This window comes from Lolium rigidum, chromosome 1 (assembly GCF_022539505.1).
Source record: "Lolium rigidum isolate FL_2022 chromosome 1, APGP_CSIRO_Lrig_0.1, whole genome shotgun sequence".
Lineage (NCBI taxonomy): Eukaryota > Viridiplantae > Streptophyta > Magnoliopsida > Poales > Poaceae > Lolium > Lolium rigidum.
In genome coordinates this window covers 254,126,926-254,140,634 of record NC_061508.1, presented here as the reverse complement: position 1 = coordinate 254,140,634, position 13,709 = coordinate 254,126,926, and positions in this window count along the sequence as shown.

Sequence of the window (13,709 nt, the reverse complement as noted above, 5' to 3'; positions counted from 1 at the left end):
GGAGGGATAGCTCAATAATTTAAACCGCACTCCCCCTATGTCCATGCGTGCTTTACATCTAGACATATAGCACAAGAGTGGTATAGGTATCCACTTATGACACAATGTCCAAATGAGAAGCACAAGGGTAGAGAGGCAAACCTTGATGATGAACGATAGAGGAGTGAGTCCATTGTCTTGTTGGGCATATTCGGGAAGAATAGATCCTTGGGATTGCTATACCGTTGGATCCCATCACATCTTGCTCTTGAGAATGTCTTGTGCTTTGCTTAGATTATGAAGGAGTCTTGACGCATTAGCACCCCGGCGAGAGAAGATCAAAAGGATAGGTTCGTGTGAGGTTCCTTGATCATCATCAAGATTTGGGTCCTCGCCTTGACGTCACTGATGTTGATGCCGAACTTGAGGTTGTGGAAGAGGTGACTTATCACTTGGTTGTCCAATGGAAGAGACTTGGCCTTGTGGTGTAGATGGCTCCATATAGATGGAACTTCGTCCTTCCCCGGTACTCATAGAAGGTAGCGTTTGAGATTGGCGGGAGCCAACACTCATCCTTCCTATGGTAATCGGGGGAATTACATCTCCTTTCTCACAAGAAGCACTTCGCCTTCTTCAAAGAACCATCATATCTATCGAGAAGTCTCATCACTCAATACCACAAGCCTCTCAATAGACTCATACTCCATCATTATACTTGAGTGTCTTCTTAGGTTTGTCTCTCACTTCCGGCTGCCCTATGAGGTTAGGGTAAGAATATGGCTAGGAGTGAAAGGTGGATTCCTTCTTTGCCAATGAAGAAAACCAAGATCTTGAAAACAAACTCCGTTCCATTGTTGCCTCTTCTTGCAAGGATTATGTCATAGAACTTGTATCGAAATTGTTTGGGAAGCTTCATCATGATGCATTTCCTTTCAACACAATTCCTACAAAACACAATCTCTACACAAAGAAGCAAATTCCATTAGTCCTCGACCATGGCCCCTTGAGGAGACTATCTCCACAAGAGGACCACAACATGTTCATAATAGTAGGTACAAAGACCCAAGAGTGGAGAGCAATGAACAAAGAGTACATATGTAGGAGTCTTGACAAGATAGGACTTTGATCACCACTTTGTCAAGGCTCCAATACCTTTAAGCTTGATTGTGTCGTCGTCATGAGAAAGATGGATATAAGGACTTGATGACGGCAACAAATTCCTTGCTTCCGGACATAAGACTTGTGGCTTCAAGATATCCACCCAATAAGCACCTCCAAAAGCAAGGCCCTTCACGGATCAAGAGTTGGAAATAGGAGCCCACTTCTCAATGGGCTCTACCTTCTTATTCTTTGCTTCATTGATCCTTCCTTCTCTCTCAATCTTCTTTGGCATAATTGCCACTCCTCCTTCATTGCATAAGTCCTCGTGGGCTTCAATGACTCCTTCCAAGAATTGAACTTGAATTTGGAGACTCTCAATCTCGGACCTCAAGTCATTGGCTTCATCTTCTCGGTCCACTAGAGCTTCCTCAAGAAGAGAATTCCTTCTCTCGAGTGCATGCTTGTGTCTCTCCAAAGTGGCAATGTCGTCCTCATGATTGTGGCAAATGTAGTCTTTGCTTGAGCATTTGTATTCTTCTATGGCTTCATCTTGCATAAGCTTGATCACCATAAGTTTGTCCTTGCTCCTCTTAAGATAAGCAATTTCATCCTCATGGTTACAACAAGTGACCTTTTCTTTGCTTGAACGAATCCACTCCAACAAGGACTCATTTTGCCTCTCATTGACTTTAACTAGCTTGGCCTTGTGTTTCTTTGGAGTGGCAATCTCTTCTTCATGATCACAACATTGCACCTTCTCTTTACTCAAGTGATAGTATTCTTCTAAGGCCTCCTCTTGAGTTGAGATGACATCCAAGAACTTTGCATTGTGTTTTCTCAAGAAGCATACTTCGTCAAGGAGCTTGTCACAACATGAATTAGGACCTTCATCTTCTTTCTTCTTGGCAAAGGTTGCAACATCCTCAATTGACCATTCATGATCTTCTTCAAGATAATCCTTCTTTGTCTTGAGCTTGTCCAACCAACCAAGAGCATAATCTCGATCCTTGAGATGGGAGATGAGAGATTTGTTGTAGTCTTCAAGAATAAGAGCTCTAGTTTCAAGAGTCATACGCATGCACACTTCTTCCTCATAAGCTTGGGTGATAGAGATAATCTCCAATTCCTTCTTCTTTTCAAGTCCTTCATTTTCCACCATATGGTCTTCATCTTGAAGCATGTTATTTCTAGGCTTGTCGGTGAAGGATCTCTTGGTGATGTGGTTGTTGGGGAGCCGCTTGGGAAGGGGTTGAAACTTGCTCTTACGAATGAGGTATCCACCATATAAGTCCCTTTGCTTGTAGAGGCAATCCGCAACGAAGTGACCTTTGTCGCGACAATTGTAGCAAGAGTTCCTTGATCTCAAGTTTGGTTTCTTGTTTCCACTCCAAGGAAGTAGAGCATTGTAGAACTTTTCTTGATCCAACGGTCATCCACAAAAGTCGCTCCAAGATCTTGCATTTGGATGGCGAGAGCAATAAGGCGTTGATACATCTCTTCGGGCGATTCTCCCTCTATCATGAAAAAGTCATTTGACATTGCTTCACTAAGATGAGAGCATTGGATGTCCCCATTTCCAAGGAAGAGCTTGTCAAGTTCGTCCCAAGCTTCCTTGGCGGTCTTGAGCGATTGGATATGAGCGCGTTCCTTAGGAGTAATAGCCGAATGAATCATGTCGATGGCGATGGCGTTGAGTTGGTGATCCACCACTTCCCGTCTTGTCAAGTTCATTGGGTCTTGTGGTGAATACCCTTCTTGAATGATCCGCCAAAGCTCGGTAGAGGAGCTGCGCACATAAGAATGCATTAATAGTTTACAATCACCATAGCTATTAGATGCAAGTAATGGTGGGGGACCATGAGTCATAATGCAAGGCATGGGAAATTGAGCATTAGAGTCATAATCACTTGATGGAGATGCATCCTTCCCCTTTGATGAGGTGTCAACATCCTCAAGATCCTTTTCCCGGTGTGAATTTGTTGATTGCTCAACAATCTCAACACAAGGAAAAGAGTCGACTTGTGATGGGGAAACATTGACACCTCTATTAGTATCTATGATGGGGTTAGGCTTTGGAGTAATCAACTCCATCATCATGGCCTTCAATTGAGATACAATGGATGACTCCAATTTGTTGAGGTCATACAAAGTAGCCGGAGTATTATTGGCACTTGATGATGGAGATGATTGCTCACGGGAAAGAACTCCATTCACAACCACCTCTTGTTCGGCCATTTCTTAGGCGGTAAAGCCCGAGCAAGAAAACCTCGCTCCGATACCACTTGAACGGATCGTAGCGAACAAGAGGGGGGGTGAATGGCGCTACGGCAAGTTTTAACCTTTTTCAAGTTTTAGCGCAACGGAAGGTAAAGGTGATAACTTTTTCTATAGAGGTGTTCCTACAATGAAGCTAGAGCATGTGCAACAAGTAAAGGAATCAACAAGATAATAAGAGAGAGGAGCGAGACAACCGGGGGAGCGCGAGGCGAGTCGAGGTTTGTTTCCCGCAGTTCCCTCCACTAAAGGAGGTACGTCTGCGTTGAGGAGGTGCTAGTCTCACACAAGAGACTAGGCAGCCACACCACGAAGGAAGGCCTCACCCTCTTCCTCGAGAGAGCTCCACGGAGGTGCTCTCCCTCTTCCACTAAGGCACCGGTCGAGGCGGTGATTCCTTCACAAGGTTGGGGCGAGCTCCACACACAAGGATGCTCCCAACACCCTATGGAGCTAGTACATCACCAAGCTAGACTCCATAGCTGCACATCTCCAATGCTCCACCATAGGAACCCATCTCCAATGCTCCACCAAAGGAACCCTTCCAATACTCCACCAAGAAGCTCTTCCAGTGCTCCACCAAGAGGATCTTCCAGTGCTCCACCAAGAAGCTCTTCCAGTGCTCCACCAAGAAGCTCTTCCACCAAGGAACCCTAACAACAAGATCCACTAAGGACTACCACGAATTGGTGAACTTTCTCTTGGTAGAATGATAGATCAGGGTCTCCTCCACCACCTCACAAAGTATGAGCAAGATTGGTTGGGTGGATGAGGAGATCCCTTCAATTTTGAGCTCAGCAACAATGGAGGAGAGAGAGAGAGAAGATGTGGGGCCCCGGACTAGCTGTCCGAAACACCCGTTATGCATACACATTCACGATCCCATGATCAGTGTGTCGTGAAAGCATAACCGAACTGGTATCAAATACATCATCCATTACAATACCAAATAAAAATATTACAACAGGTCACCTGACCAATACTTACATAAGTGCCGCAATGGCAGGAGATCAACAATCACACAGCGGAAATACGTCAGACAAAAGCGTTCGCATGGCCCAAGTCATGCAATAACCCTACAGGCAACTGACTGGGAAGACGTTCCTAGCTCGCGTAGACGTCGTCGACTCCTTCTTCATCTGTCGGATTCCACCAAGTCTGGCCAAGTAAATAGCCAGGGACAAAGCCATGAGTACATTATGAATTGTACTCGCAAACCACCTTAGAGAGAAGTAAAGGATATGAAATTTGGCAGTAGCAAGGACAGACACTAACTAGGGCTACAAGGAGCGAGAGGTAGTTTCTCTCGAGAATATGACATCTATATATCTTTGTTGAAAAAAAACTTTTTGAAAACAACTTTGTATTTGCAGACTAATAGGTAAGGATGACCCATTTTCCTTTCTGACCATCTCATATGGCCAAAACAACTTTTCCAACTTTCCACCGTACCTCCCGGTACATTTCCACCAGATCCCACCGGTACTCCTTTCCCGAAACATTTTTGAGAAAACACTTTTATAAACCAAAACCTTCCTTTAATGCCACGTACCGCCATTCCCATGTCCATAACCGTGGACACGGCTATTCGAATAGATTTACACTCTGCAGAGGTTGTACACTTTCCCCACAAGATCCGATAAATCCGCCGGGATCATCCCTGGTTCGCCAAGCGTCAAAACGCGAGGCTCGGATAACCGATCGTAGTTTTTCGCTTGCTCGCCTTAGCCTAAGACATGCCGAATGAGTTGTATCTCCCAACACCAGAGTCCGGGATGCCGTTTACCCAGGAGTTGCAAAGTCCCCGACACCCGACCCTCCGGAATGCCATCCAACCACTTAGGCATCTTTCAATGGGAGCTCATAAGTTGTACCCCGCGTACCTAAACGGGCAAATGGGTTGCGTCCCTTCTCATGGGAAGAACCCCGGTCGAAGCGTCCATGGTCGGACTGCCACTACACTTGCAGGACCCAAACTAAGGCGAGACAAACTACTACGCTACGCCCCGTCCCACTAAAGGGTAATGTGGTTGTACTGGCTAGGTCCGGTTTCGTACTATGGTCACCAAGGTTTTTCGAAAACAACTTTTCATCTCCCTTTGCCTCCAGCAATATCTTTCATAAATATTTTTGTCTTTTGTAAAACCACACTTGGGCAGGGCTACCCCATTCCAAGGTTTTCGAAGAATTTCCTTTCTTGAAAACTTTTTCACAAACCTTTTTCAAAAGGGCTCCCGACCTACAGTCTCATTTCTCTTTTGAAAAGAGGCGACAAGGGTGATAAGGTGGTAAGCACCATATCACTAATAGAGGTGTGATCAGTAGGTACCAACGAGGGCTGCACCCTAAGGGTGGATTAATAAAAGTCCGGGTGGCACTAACCACCGACATAATAAATAAAAGACATGCACTTTATAAAATCTTTCATAATGCAAGAGCAAGAATATATATAGGATCAGAGATGCATCAAGAGGTGGCTTGCCTTGGTTGGCTATTTGCCCCTGGACTTCATCTTCGCGAATCATCTGCTCTTCCTTCCTCTTCGAAATCCTCACCGAGATCCTCTCCTTCTCCGGCAGCGTTCGCATTCTAACGTCGCAAAATAAAAGAGAAGGCAATCAATCCCTAGGCGTAGCATCAAACCACAAAAACAACACACAACAGCCAACCACTAAATCGAAGACACTAAACACATCAAATAATATCACCTAGAGCAAAATGGTTATTTTGCTAAAAATACTCTTCCTCACAACAAATCATAATCTACAAAATCAAAGGTGGCTAATGACCTTTGGAAACCACCAGTAGGGGTCTGGTGCCAAGGTTCATTAAAAAGCATTTTAAACATAAACAACACAATTTTCCTATGGGTAAAATAATCAACAGCACCACATTAACAAACCACTCTAAAAAAATGCACACAAAAATTTGGTAAAATCACAGAGAGTAAAGCTTGACTTTAGAAAGCTACATAAATTGGATTCACTAAATTTGAGTTTTTAAAACAATAGATATGATTTTTATAAAACTAGAAATGGCTTAGGAACTAAATAAATGACCTAAATCGTTTTGTTGCTCACAAAAATACATTCAGCATCTTTACTGGAAGCTATTAACATGTGGAACTCACATGCACTGGAAGATTTCAAAAATAAACTTTTAAATATTTTTAAATATTTTTACAAGGCAGAAACTAGAGACAACCATTTTCAAGTCACACGGTCATCAGAGCATATGCACCCAGTAGCAAACATCTCACCGGATAGGTACTGAAAAATGTGATCTACCAAAATCGGTTTGGTATTTTTCTGACCTATAAAATAATTACCACAATTTTTATACTAAAAAGGTACTCTGTTTTGGTTCTAAAATCCCCAGAAATAAAATATAGTTCACAAAAATAATTCCTTTGGCACACTAGTACTCTAGGGTCATACATATCACTGGGAGTTGTTCTTGGTTCAAAACAAGTTTTAATTTTCGAACTAAAAATCACGCAAAGACCTACTGGCTAGATCTGAATCTACTAACCATGCAAAATCCAGGAAACTCCTACCTGTCTAATCTATGCCAAAATAAAGCTACTGAGGAGTAATTTACAACAACATTTGTTTCACACCAAAAATATTTACACAACTACCATAAATAATTAACTACTGAAATAGCATCATTTCAGAAAACAAATTATCAGTGAAAATTCTTAACAGACAACCACATGCATGCAACTCTATGTGGTTTGGAATTTGTCTAGCAACACAAAGCAATTTTAATCAGGCCAAAATAGTATCCGAGGAATTTTTGGTGAATTAAAAGGTAGACTAGATCTCTCAGGGAATTAATTTGCAGAAAAAGGAAAATAAGGAAACAGGCCGAAACACTGGCTTCAGCCAGATGCGGCATGGGCTGGCCCAGCTCCTTTCGCGGGCGCGCGGGAAGCGGCGGCAGTTCAAATGGCCCAGGGCGGGCCCCGCCGCCATGCAAGCATGCACGTCCTGCGCTGCATGCGGCCGTGGATCGACGATCCAACGGCCCATGCCGATTTCTTCAGCGACGATGAGAACGAGCGGCGTTGCCGCGATACTTCGACAGAGACAGGGCCGGCGGGAGAGAAGGGTGCTCACCGCGGCTCGCCGGCGTGATGCGGGACGACATGAGGACGACGGGGTTGCATAGAGGATTGCCTGGGGCGCCTTGGTCGTGCTCCAACAGCTCCAGGGCGTCCACGCGGGCGATGACGAGGCCGGCCGGGGCGAGCTCCGTCGTCGGCGACGAAGGTGGCGCAGATGTGGGTGTGTGTGGCGGTGAAGGGGAGCTGCAGAGGACGAAAAAAAAGCCGGGGAGATGCACAGCAAGTCGAGGAAGGTCCGGGCTGCTCCCAGACGTCGACACAGACAGCACCGGGGTCAACGGCGCCGCAGATGAACACGACGATGCCGGCCTCCACGACTTTCCTGGACCAAAACAGGGGCCAGATTAGGTCTAATAGGAAGTGCAGCAGGGCGCAGATCAAGGACAGAGTAAGGAGATGGAGGCGGGCTCTGCCACGACGGCGACGACCGACGAACTCCGGCTCGGTTCTTCTCTGCCGACGCGGAAAGAGGGGAGCAGGGCTCTTCTAAGAGGAGGGACAGGTGTGTGTGAGAGTGAGAGAGAGACGGCCAGGGTTGCTTCCAGGAGGGAACAGAGATGGAGGGGGCTCGGGATCATGTTAAGGGAGTGGATGCCGTGGTGCACCACGACGGTGCGTGCACCGCGTCCACCACGATGGCTCGAGCATTGATTGGGAGAACTTGGCGGTGGACTGGACAGAAAGGAGGTGCCAAGACACGGTGGCGTGCCGGGATGCTCGTGAGCATGGGAGGGAGGAGCGGGAACGTGTTGTCCGTCCTGGGGACGTGGTCACCGCGGACAGGCGAGTTCGGGCGGCGAGCTTGGCCATGAAGGAAGGGACAAGGAGAGGGGCGGGGTTTGCGCCAGCTGGTGGATGGAAACAAGGCAAGGCTGCTGGCGAGAGGACTTGTCCGGGGGAAGCCCAGTCGGCTCAGGGGGAGGACGACAAACCTGCGCACACCAGGTGCTCGATGACGCGTCGGCATCCAGAGCGAGCCCGATAGTGGCTAACAGGAAGAATACAAAGACTGGCTCGTGCTAGAGTTGGACTAGGGACAACTGTGGGGGGCTGGTGACGCGGTGGTTTGGTCGTTCGTGGTGGTTTCAAAAACAAGGCATGCCATGGGCGTGCATGGCGGTATGGGACAGAGAGGGAAAATGCCAGGGTTGTTGTGGTGCTTTTAGGTCGGGCCAAGGGATGCTATGGGTGTTGTAGCTCCGGTGGACACTGGCTAGATGAGAGGGAGGGGTTGTAGCAATGCTTTCCAAGATTCGTCAAACATATGCAAACCACTCTCTCTTCCTTTCCCTCCAAGAGCAAGCAAACAAAAGGTGCACTATAGCAGCAACTAGGGTCGACTAGAGAGGGGTGTGGAGGCTGGAGAAGTCACGAGGAGGTGGATGGTGTTGAATTTAATAAAGAGAGAGGAGGGAGGTTAGCTCACATGATGCAATGCATGGGGTGTCCGGTTTCTCCTTTTGCTAAGCAAGGGTGGGCCAAGGGAGTTGGATAGGGGTCCAAGAAGTTCAAACAAGAGGTGACGGTGCTGGGGTGGTGGAGTCTATGATGGGGCTTGGGTGAAATAAGAAACTATTTAAGAAATAGAGATGGAAAAAAAGGAGATTGATCGTTTGGTTCATCAATGAATATTTGATCAAATAAAGGTTGGGTGAGATTGTTGATGTGGATAGATAGTTCAGAGATGTGCACTTGGGGTTTTAAGGTTTGCCATTCAATCAAGAATTGTTTTTGGCAAAATGTTTGGATGATTTCCCTATGCCTATGGTTCATTTGAAAACAATACTCGTTTGAAATGAATAAAAAGTATGGAAAAGTTTGAGAGTAGCAAAGCTAGTATTTTGAGCTCAAGGTTTCTACTTGCTTGATTAGGCAAGGTAGATTGTCTCGATTTTAAAATAAGAACGAAAAAGTCAAGAAATGGTATAAGTACCATAAACATGCATTTTGTTAAAAAGAAAGGAAGATAAAATAAAAATAAAAATAATGATATATAAATCGGTACTTGGTGGAAATGAGATGATAGATTTAGCCATCTCATTCCCTTGATTTATTTAAAGAGATAATTTGAAAAGGTTTAATAAAACTAGAAGTAGTTTTGTGGTTAAAACTAGAGAGAAAAATAAATAGGGTTTTGGGAATTTTATTAAAATAAAGTAAGAATAAATTTTGGGGAAAGATCTCAAGGATATATGATTACTACATAATGTAACAATCATTTCCCACTTGGTCTCGTGAAGGTTAAACTTGGATTAAAGAAAAACGAGAGGTAAAAGTGGAAAAATGTGATCTAATGTTGAAACAGTGAGAAAGGTGTAAGATCAAGTTGGAAAAGTGGAATTCAAGGTTCCTAAGAAACATGCAAGATGTGGGAGTTGTAGAGGGATTTGCATAGATGAGATCCATGCCTGGAGTTCACCTATAACAGTTGTGGATGCTTAGAGATCCTCTGCCAAAGTTTGAATATTCTAACACTGCCAAAACAGATTTCCGACTTGGCCTCAAAACCATCAAGGAAAAGTGGGTATATGTGTGACCTGATCCGAGGAAGAGGTATAGTTGGGAAGTGCCCACGACAAGGCAGGTATAGGACCAAGTGCATTGGCTTAGATGGCAAGGGGTAGCTTAATCCAGAGGGTTTAAAATGGAACCTAATAACAGACTTAGGACTTAGCAACATTTGGGAGGTCTTAGGGTTTTTGTCTAGGGTATAAGAGAGGGGTGTATTAAAGAATAGATGATTCCAAGCTTTGTATCAGGGACAAGGTGAGTTAGAATACATCACAAGGAAGATTCCAAGGTAGGTGCATCGAACATGCCACTGGTGGAGGTATTTAAGTCAGAGGTGTAAAGGTTGGACCATAACACAATTTTGGATCAGTCAAGACTTGGTTGAGAAGAAGTGATCTTGATGTGTTAAGATGTTCAAGAAAACCTAAACAAGCAGTTCAGGGAAAATCATCTACAAGCAAACCAAAGCAATTCATGTTAACAAGCACATCAAGGCAATTCAGCTACAAGCAGATCAAGGCAATTCATCTTAATTAGTCTTTAGAAAAAGTTTTTGTTCCCCCGGATTTTTGCACTCTGGACACTAAACAAGGTTGCAAAAGTTGGGGTGTTACAGACCTTCCACCCTTAAAATAATCTCATCTCGAGATTACTAAGTGTAGTACTAGAGAAGTTGTTAGAAGTTAAATTAAGTTAGACTCCATCCTCTGGTAGACGTGTCGTTGTCGGAAGTCACATCCTCAGCTTCTGCGAGACACGGTAGATTTTTGCCGAGGGTAGGCTTCATGAAGAGGTTGACTTCTCTATGCCGGTGTTAGATTTGTAGCTTCCTAATGATACTAGAGGGATCCACGATCCTTGGAGAGTTAGAGCACCCTAACGGTGCTTTCGAAAGGTCGAAAGTTTTAGGGTTAGTTTCAAATTTTAGTGGAAGACGAAGTCTTCCACCCTTAAGATTGTTCAACGGGGGTGTTTGGAAAAACTCAGAGCTTCTGCCTTCGGGTTCTGTCTGGAGCTTCTGAAGAAGTCATCAATCTTCCGTATTGAGTTGAAGAATCTTCAGGGGCGAAGTGTAGGCCACAACTTCAAGAGGCACGAACGGAGTTTGCGGCTTTGTGAGGCACTCATTAAGTTAGTAAGTCAGCGAAACTCCTAGTGAGTCTTCACATAAAGCGGCATCCAGTCGTTGAAAATAGTCTTCAGCTTTAGGGTTGGTGTTTATTAAAGTACACCAAATCTTGAGGGTCTTGAATTGTCTTCAAGGTCTTCACGGGATGAGGACCAGATGGACCATGTAGGGTAGCTTGGCTTCAATGCTATCATCCTTCAGCTGGTTAGATGGTGCGTCAGAGGGGGGTTTTAAGAAGATACTTCAAGGTTACCGCGATTATGATCTACGGTTAGACAAAATTAGTAGGGCTTCATCTTCTCGTGGAGTTGCAGTCGATCTTGAAGGTACTGGCTTCTTCTTCGTTGGCATTGCAGGGTGTATTGAGTTGAATGTCGTACTGGACTTGGGCATTTCGGGAAAAATATGGTGGCATCTACCTGTTACCCAATTTAGAATAAGAGTTTCCGATGAACTTTGTGAACTAACTGATATAATTTCTACTAGAATTTTAACCGGATGCGAGGAAAACATCTTAGGAAGGATTTCCTAGACATGGTTACCACACAAAGAGGGTTTTTCAGGCCGAAAGGGTAAAACAAGCATACACACAACAAGCAATCACAAGCACTCAAGCAGCAAATTCAGAACACCACAAGCAATCATGAAAACCACACGAGGTATTTCAAGTACCCAAGGATACCTAATACGTAGGGGCAGCTCAATCAAAGCAATTGAGTTTGTCCTATCCATCCTATAGGCTTAGGTTGGTCAGAGAGGCAGACGTCTTCATTTTGCTGATATTGACTTCAACATTGATTCTTGTAGCAGTTGGTGGTGAAGTAGACCTGATGTTGATCCGTTGATGTTGACTCGGGGGGTGAAAGCTGCATAGGATCTTCTGGTCTCAGTTCAGAGGGGTAATTGTTGAAGAGCTCCATGGATGACAGCTTCGTGTGACGGGCCTAGAAATTACTAGTCAATAACTGAGGACTTGATCCTTGACGACTGCAAAAGTGCAAGTCCAAAGAGGAACAAGGTCAAATTCTTGACAGACTTTGGTGATAACCAAAGATAGGATCTTACTATCCCTATACGTGTTCTGCAAAGTCGGCATCAATCTTTTATAGCTGCAGCCGGAGATACTTGAGACTTCCTGAGGGTTGATCCATCTTCGACTTCGAGTCTCCGAGTATGAGGTGGGGACATCGTCCAATATGTTGGTTTGGAAGACGATGAGATAATAGAATCAAAATCTTTCAAAGTCTTTGGAAATCAGAGAGCGAGGTAAGAATTTGAAATTTTGAAGGGATAAGAAAATTAGAAGCTATGCTTCCGTCTACTAAAGAAAAAGTGTGTTTCGCAAATAGTTTTTTTTTCCAAAGTTACTTGTTTCCTAACTAACGTCCATGCTAACTAGGGTCTCCTACAGTCAGGATGGCTCTGATACCAGCTCTGTGGGGCCCCGGACTAGCTGTCCGAAACACCCGTTATGCATACACATTCACGATCCCATGATCAGTGTGTCGTGAAAGCATAACCGAACTGGTATCAAATACATCATCCATTACAATACCAAATAAAAATATTACAACAGGTCACCTGACCAATACTTACATAAGTGCCGCAATGGCAGGAGATCAACAATCACACAGCGGAAATACGTCAGACAAAAGCGTTCGCATGGCCCAGGTCATGCAATAACCCTACAGGCAACTGACTGGGAAGACGTTCCTAGCTCGCGTAGACGTCGTCGACTCCTTCTTCATCTGTCGGATTCCACCAAGTTTGGACAAGTAAATAGCCAGGGACAAAGCCATGAGTACATTATGAATTGTACTCGCAAACCACCTTAGAGAGAAGTAAAGGATATGAAATTTGGCAGTAGCAAGGACAGGCACTAACTAGGGCTACAAGAAGCGAGAGGTAGTTTCTCTCGAGAATATGACATCTCTATATCTTTGTTGAAAAAAAACTTTTTGAAAACAACTTTGTATTTGCAGACTAATAGGTAAGGATGACCCATTTTCCTTTCCGACCATCTCATATGGCCAAAACAACTTTTCCAACTTTCCACCGTACCTCCCAGGTACATTTCCACCAGTCCCACTGGTACTCCTTTCCCAAAACATTTTTGAGAAAACACTTTTATAAACCAAAACCTTCCTTTAATGCCACGTACCGCCATTCCCATGTCCATAACCGCGGACACGGCTATTCGAATAGATTTACACTCTGCAGAGGTTGTACACTTTCCCCACAAGATCCGATAAATCCGCCGGGATCATCCCTGGTTCGCCAAGCGTCAAAACGCGAGGCTCGGATAACCGATCGTAGTTTTTCGCTTGCTCGCCTTAGCCTAAGACATGCTGAATGAGTTGTATCTCCCAACACCAGAGTCCGGGATGCCGTTTACCCAGGAGTTGCAAAGTCCCCGACACCCGACCCTCCGGAATGCCATCCAACCACTTAGGCATCTTTCAATGGGAGCTCATAAGTTGTACCCCGCGTACCTAAACATGTAAATGGGTTGCGTCCCTTCTCATGGGAAGAACCCCGGTCGAAGCGTCCATGGTCGGACTGCCACTACACTTGCAGGACCCAAAC